The sequence below is a fragment of the Hyaena hyaena genome, unplaced genomic scaffold (genome assembly GCF_003009895.1).
Source record: "Hyaena hyaena isolate Hyena2069 unplaced genomic scaffold, ASM300989v1 scaffold_207, whole genome shotgun sequence".
Taxonomy (NCBI): Eukaryota; Metazoa; Chordata; class Mammalia; order Carnivora; family Hyaenidae; genus Hyaena; species Hyaena hyaena.
The window spans coordinates 857714-865309 of NW_024080836.1; the positions used below are offsets into that span (position 1 = coordinate 857714).

Consider the following 7596-nt stretch of genomic DNA (forward strand, 5'->3'; position numbering starts at 1 on the left):
CAAAGAGCAAATGCAGAATTATGTGAATATATTCGTCTTACTCTTTAAATGACTCTGATAAGTCTTTTCATGGTTTACTTTCAGGTAAACATATTAGCTTCCTCTTACTGGTATCACCTATGAGCACAGACTCAGTGGATTATAAATACTGATAAAGATTTTCATGGAAGCAGTGTTTTTTATTGTGTGTATAAATTTTCTGTATAGAATACCTGACGTTCTCATAATTGTGGGTTCTGTTCATCTCAACAAATTTTTTTCATCATTCTTATAATATTGTAAATTAAAGCCTCCTCTAGATGTTGTTAAATATAGAAACATGAGCTCTTTGTATCTAATTATCACCAATCAGTAATATGTAATTTTTTTTGAACAGAAATATTCTATGTGCCATTGTTTCAATAATACATGTCCACTTGGAATATATTATTTAAAGACATAATTCAAAGATATATTATATCTTCAAATAAAAAATTATAAATCCTACTAAAGATATTAATCTGTATAAGAGTAATCTGTATAGAGCATTAATTGTGAAAATGCTTCCTGACAGTGCATGGCTTTCTTGCATGACTAGATATGGAACTGATGCTAAAGCTTCACTTGGGCTCCAAATATACAGTAGAAGATATTTATTTTACTTTTTTCACTGAAACCACAAAACTAAACAGTGTTTAATATTAGCTGTTGGGAAATTTTATGTAACAAATCACCCAAGGATAGGAGGCCTCTCTCATTTCCATGGAGCCAAGTGTCTTACGAAATTCATGAATCAGTAGCAGAAGAGCTTCAACAATTTGTTAGCCCCTTGAAAATGCAAACAAGTATGTGTGTGTTTGTGTGTGTGTGTCCTTGTGCGTACATGTAGACCTATATTCTTAGGTCCTTATATTCTTATATTGCATCAATAAATGTCATCAGTGCTTACAGCGGTCTATAAAGAGCAATACTATCTCTCTGTAGGCAAACTTCAGCAGGCAAAAGATCAAATACTTGTAGTTTCCATTAATCATTGCATCTTTTATTACCTCAAATTTTTACTTCCTAAAACACAGTTAATGCTGATTTCCTTATGCCCCATATTACTCAAGGCTCCACTTGGAGACAGATGGAGGGAATAAACACCCAGGCCTCACTTTCTTCTCTCTCTGACCACAGGCCAGACCTCTCAGCAGCTGACCCTAACTGTAAGCCACAGTGCAAAGTTACCTGGTGATATGCTCCACAAGGCCTATCCTTGCACAGCAGAAAGAAGGGTGAAGATGGATAGAGAGTAGATCTGGAGGGAGATGAGGCATGGTAAGGAAAAGCAAGCTATCTGGCACCTGCCCTCAGGTATGAAGTTCTTAAAGCTACATGTACTAACACGGGGTCTTTACACTTGCTCTTTTACCTCCTCCAGGTTCTTATCAAATGTCACCTCTTTGGTGAGACCTCTTTTCACCCTATTTGAAGCAGCAAACTGACATACACCTGCCTATGACTCCCCACTCCCTGTCCTGCTCAGAGTCTGATGGTAGCACTATCATCCTTACACAGACTACAAACATCACTTGCTTACTTTTTTTTATTGTCAGCTTCTCCCCACTAGACCATAAGCTCCAAGAGAGAAGGAAATATTTTGCCTCTGAGAACACTGCCTATCTTTGATGCCGGCATCAACAATATCTGGTACCCAATAGGCACTCAACCTATCCTTATTAAATAAATTAAGAAAATTCTTGTAATGTGTTTTAAAAATGAAAACAGGCCTATTAGTAACAAAACTGTAGCATTTTTCTTATTTCAAAATCACTACAGATTACTACTGGTAGCTTTCACTATCTGAACTTTATCTCCTAAATCTCTCCTTTTTTGTCAAAACTGATTGCTGTCCCTGCTGAGCTTCAGAGTAGAGTATCTGTATCTGTTATGGCAGTACACTCTCCCCATGTGTATCAGTTATTTGCATGCATGCCTTATCAGCAAAACTGCACTCCAAGTTCTTCAAAGGAAAGATCTGTGATTTATGCAATGTCCATGTTCTATAGCACTGAGCACAAGCCACTGCTTGTAATGTGTTGAAGAGCATTAGCCCTGGAGTCAAGGGACCTGCATTCGATTCATGCCTCCATGCTCACCATGAGACACTGCTATTTAAGGTCTCCAAGCTACATCATGGGATAGTTACGGGGTTAAATAAGATGATGCATTTAAACCATTAACCAATAAATGCTCAATAAAGCATATCCATCATTACCTTACTATGTGTTCACTGTCTGTTAAACAAATGAATGGCTAGAGTAAGATATGAAAGAGTAAAATCCATACAAGATGAAATCTTCCCATGTCCTTGTGTAGTGAAATATGGTGGGCCCTTTATGTAAACTAGAAAACGAATCAGTGTCAAGAGTGCAGACTCTTGAGTCAGGTTGCTCAGGATCCAATCCATCCTTACTAACTATATGACTTTGACCAGGTATTTAACTTTTCTACCCTTGAGTTTTCTCATTTACATAATCCATTGAGGACAGAACCAAAGTGTAGTAAATGATCGATATCACTAATTATTATAGACACTAAAAGAAACACAAAGTGAAAAAAAAAGTTTTATTTTAATCTGATAGGCTGTTATACATTCACAAATTCTAGGAATTTCGTTTGAATGCTAATAAAGAGCTATACTTAATCTTTTTGGAGCTTCTTGTTGCCACAGTCTTTTCTTTAAGATAGGACTAACCCATAGACATTTAAGAGAAAATTACTTCAAAACAAGCAATGTTACAATGAGGTAAAATGTAACTTCAAAAATTCTTTTATGCATTTGTTAAAAGTAATCCTCAAAGCAGCTGTTATTAAAACTTTCTACATTTTATCATCCAACAGTGTTATTTCACAATCATTAATAATTAATCATAGGCCTCTGATTCATTCTTGTCCACTCTAAAAATAGAATACCATGAATAGGCTTAGAACCTTAGCAACAGAATATTGAGTATTCTCTCAGCCTAACCCAGGTACCTACTCACACTTTGCAAACAGATCTGTCTCAGAATTGCTAAACTGGAAGGTATTTCACGGCAAAATTAGACTTGTTTGTCTTATTTGCCAATAGGCATCTCCCTAAAAGCCTCAACATTTCCTCTGCTAGTTGCCTGTGAGCACAGAACAGAGATTGTACTAACATCTTCAGACCCTGAACATGGAGTCTATCAGATAGGAGGCCTACCAAATCAGTATCAGTAGGCCAGCCACCTAATGGAGTTTCTGATGTCTACCAAGGAACAGATATTTGAATGAGAAAACTGAATGAGAAAATGTCATTAATACTGGTAGCATCTAACCTTTACTTAAATTTTAATTTAATTTGTGCAATAAGCCATGTAAAGTACTATTCTATATACTTTACAACCATGAGTTCACTTAATCTTCATAACAACCCGATGGAGAAACCAATGCAAAAGTTAAATATGTTTCCAAGAGTCACACGTCCAATAAATGGAGGATCCAGAATTGAAACTCAGGAAGCTGAGTCCTGAGTCCGAGAAACGAAGGCTTAAGCAATCCAAAATAATAATAATAATAATAATAATAATAATAAACCACAGGTCTGGTTAATGAATTTCTATATAGTTCTTAGCTTAACAGCAGGACAAATACAGGATGAGTGTGGGATGTGTTTAATATGAGTGCATATGTGTTCTTTAACTTAGTTTGAAAATATTCAACTCACCAAGTGATAATCTACGGATTTCACTGATATGAAAGAGTTCAAAGAATTAAACATAAAGGTATATATAATAGTCTGATACAAAGCAGCAGAGGCAACAATTGAGAAGACTAAAAACTTTAATTTTTTATGTTAATGTCAACATGTTAACATTAATTAATGTTTAATTAATTCAACGTTAATTTTTTGAGAGAGAGAGAGACAGAGAGCAAGTGGGGGAGGGACAGAGAGAGGACAGAGAATCCGAAGCAGGCTCCAGGGTATGAGCTGTTAGCAGAGCCCAATATGGGGTTTGAACCCACAAACTCTGAAATCGTGACCTGAGCTGAAGTCAGATGCTTAACCAACAGAGCCACCCAAGCACCCTGAGAAGGTTCAAAACTTTTAAACAAGTAGTCCTGCGCTCACCCAAGAGTAGAAAAGAGTGTTTCCTTTTTTTGCTCCCCATGAAATAGTCACTTGCTCTTTCTCCGACAGATGATGGATGGCTAGCTAGATAGAAGATAAACAGATAACACACAGGTGATCTTCATTTCTTCATGTCATCCAAATTTCTCTTCTGTTCTTTTTCTCTCCCCTAATGAGATAACTTCAAGCCTGAGCTCATGAATGTCTCTCAATACCCGCAGTGTCCAACATAGAAGCCATGGACCACAAGAGGCCTCATAAATTAAATAAAATAAGCAAATTAAAAATTGAGTTCCTCAGTCCATTCGCTACATGTGGCTAGTAGCCACTGGCAGCACAGATATGGAACATGCTCACCACCATAAAAACTTCTGCTCTAGAGAAAAACAGGAGCCACCATCAGTCCTGTCCCCTGAAAAGTGGTACTGATGAATCATTTTTGATTTACTCTATTTCTGTGTCATCACAGAGCAACACAACTAAGTTTAAGAAACCATCTACTATAAACACTGAAATTATTTGGCAACATTTACCTTATCAGACATTTCGTTTAGTCTGCCAACATTCCCTGATCAAAATCATTGGCAAGATTCTGTGGATTTTTTTTCCTTACATGACATCCTTCCAAGTAGCTAGAAGTAGTGAGCTTAATATATGCAATTCTTTTAATCAAAGAAAATACAAGGCATAGCGTTTTGTTTTCTTTACCTAAAGTTTCATCTAATGTCATGCATTATTGAGAAAAAATCACCTTACCATGTTGTCTATCCTAATATGTGTTCACCTCACCTTGTCTCTCAGAATTATATCCAAATGCATCAAACAATTTCTGTACTTAATTTCCATAAAATCATATCACTGGTAGACTGGTAACAATTAAGCCACTGAGTCAGCAACTACTAAAATTTAGACATGATCATTTTACCATAAATATTGGAAGAGTTCTCTCATTATCTCATTTGCTTAAGTGAGTTATAATATCTGTTAATACATTCCTCCAACAGATCTTTACTTATCACTTACTATATGCCTGATAATGTGTTAGTTGTGCCCTCAAAGTTCTTACAATACAATTAAGCTCAAATTACAAAAATAAAAAAGTGGTATCTGTTCCCATAGGATGAAGGTAACTGCCTAAGTTCAAATCTCTGCTAAATTTCTCTGAAAACCACACAGATCCAAAAAGGGAGCAAATAAAACCATCCATCACCCATGCCTACAGCATAACTGGGAGACAGACACTGCAACAACTTTCAATTTATATGTAAGGAGGGTAGAAGGATACAAAGCCAGAGAACTACTCCAAGTCTGCGGCCAGAGCAAACACAAGGAGAGGAGAGTGGAATACAGAAACCGCCAAGATATGACATCACTTTTAGAAGAAGAAAGTTCCAGCAAGCCTGGAAAAATGCTAGAACAGAGAAAAGACCTGCTGGGTCAGAGCACTGACTGGCTCTTGGAGAACTGAAGTGAAGGGGCAAAAAAATGCACAGGATTGGATGCAGCAGTCCTGGAAAAGGTATGGCTTCTGGGGGAAAGGGAGGGCACCTGGACCCCGAAGGGCATCCCTTGGAGGCCAGATGGTTAAGGGAAAATAGCTGCAAGTGTTGAAATTACAGAAAACTAAGCAACCGAAGAGATTCAGGACCAGAAGTCACACCTACTTGCTTCTCCATAGAGAGAAGATTGTATCCTCTGTCCAACAGAATAATGCATTCGCAAACCAGAAATCTCTGAACTGCTCAAATCTCTCACCTGTGCACGGAGAATCAAGGTGATACAAAACAGTTTTAAACCCGTAACAATCCAGAGAATGCAGTTCTCATGAGCTTCCCCTTAGGAATCTACTAGAGGGTGAACTTCATCCAGCCAGATAGGAGTTGAGAAACTTCAGAGAAAGGAACTTAAGTGAGCACTGAAGATATTTAATGTCTACATTTAACTGCAGATTTAGGACTACAACAAAGGTGGGAGAAAAGATGAAAGAATAGTATGTCCTTGTTATATATTCTGCCAGAATTTAAAAATATAACTAAAGAAATGGGAGGAGAAAAAAAAGGGAAAAAAAGGAAAAAAAGGAAACACATTTACTGACCACTGTATAGTGAAAAAAAAGATATCATTTTAAGCTGACAAATCAGTTAGTAAAAGTCTATAAAAGGAATTAAAGGCACTAAAGTAATTAATAAAGGTAATCATTAGGGGAAAAAATACAAATTTTCCTAAACCAAATGAAATACTGTCTACTCCAGACCCCTAAAAAAAGAAAGGCAAGGAAACAGACCACATGGTGAAGCATAACAACTATAACAATATATACAGTAAATTTTAAAAAAACAATAAGAATTATTGATATGACCAAACATATTAGTCATATTAGTATATGTAAATGAGCTTAATTTACTTACTAAAGAGATTTTCAGATCGACTTACAAACTAAAGCCCACCTCTGTGGCCACATACTATCGACATGCTTAAAGAGGTTCAGGAATGTTAAAAATAAAGAGTTGGACAAAGTTTATCAGGCAAATGTGAATAATAAAAATGCAGGGTGCCCTGGAATCCTTGCAACCCCACTGGCTTGTCTCAGGCTGAGTTTGACCATGCTGGTTAGGATGCTAAACACCCCAAGACCAAGTCAGCAGACAATGAGATGTCGTTCCACTACAGCTGCTACAAACAAGAACTATGGAGGACAGTGTGGCCTGGGCTGTTGGATCTCAAAGGCAAAGCCAGGTGGGGTGCCTGGAATCAGCTAGAAGGGACTTCCAAGGAAGATGCCATGAAAGCTTACATCGACAAAGTAGAAGAGCTAAAGAACAAATATGGAATATAAGGGACTGGATTTGGCTGCCAGTAGTAAATTTCACTTAAACTAATACAATGCCTTGTTTTTCTAATACTGTGGATGACATGAAATAATGAAAATAACCAGTTAACCTAGATCCTGAAAACTGTACTGGATACGGCTGTAACAGAGTAGACCTGAAATGGTTATTGACCTTTGCTGATTAGTTTATATCTGTAAATCTAAGATACATGTGTTGCAACAAATTAAAAAACATTTTAAATAAAAATAATTAAGTGCATGGTGGACATCTTGATACTGGACAAGGTATAAATCATCATGAAAAGCATTATGAAACAAGGAAGGACATGGTAAAACAATAAAGGTCAGACTTCATAACAAAGATAATATTTTTAAATAGCCATGAACACCACCACCACATCTATACAACAGAAAGTCCAGGAAATGCCAGGAGAGACTGTCAAAAACAAAATAATAATATAAGACTTTAACGTATCAATCTCAGACCAAAAAAATCAAGTGGACAAAAACCAAGGAAGGGTGTAAAGCACTCACACACCATGAATAAGGGTGATCTTATGAATCTATATTGAATTTTACCACCAATTACATACCTTCTTCTCAAAGGCATATGGAAGATTCACATTAATTAATCACATATTATATCATG

The 7596-nt window shown here is 36.6% G+C and overlaps 1 pseudogene; it reads left to right on the plus strand.

The window, feature by feature from the left end:
* Positions 1 to 4429: 4429 nt before the first annotated feature.
* Positions 4430 to 6953, plus strand: LOC120238313 (annotated as a pseudogene).
* The last annotated feature ends 643 nt before the right edge of the window (positions 6954 to 7596 follow it).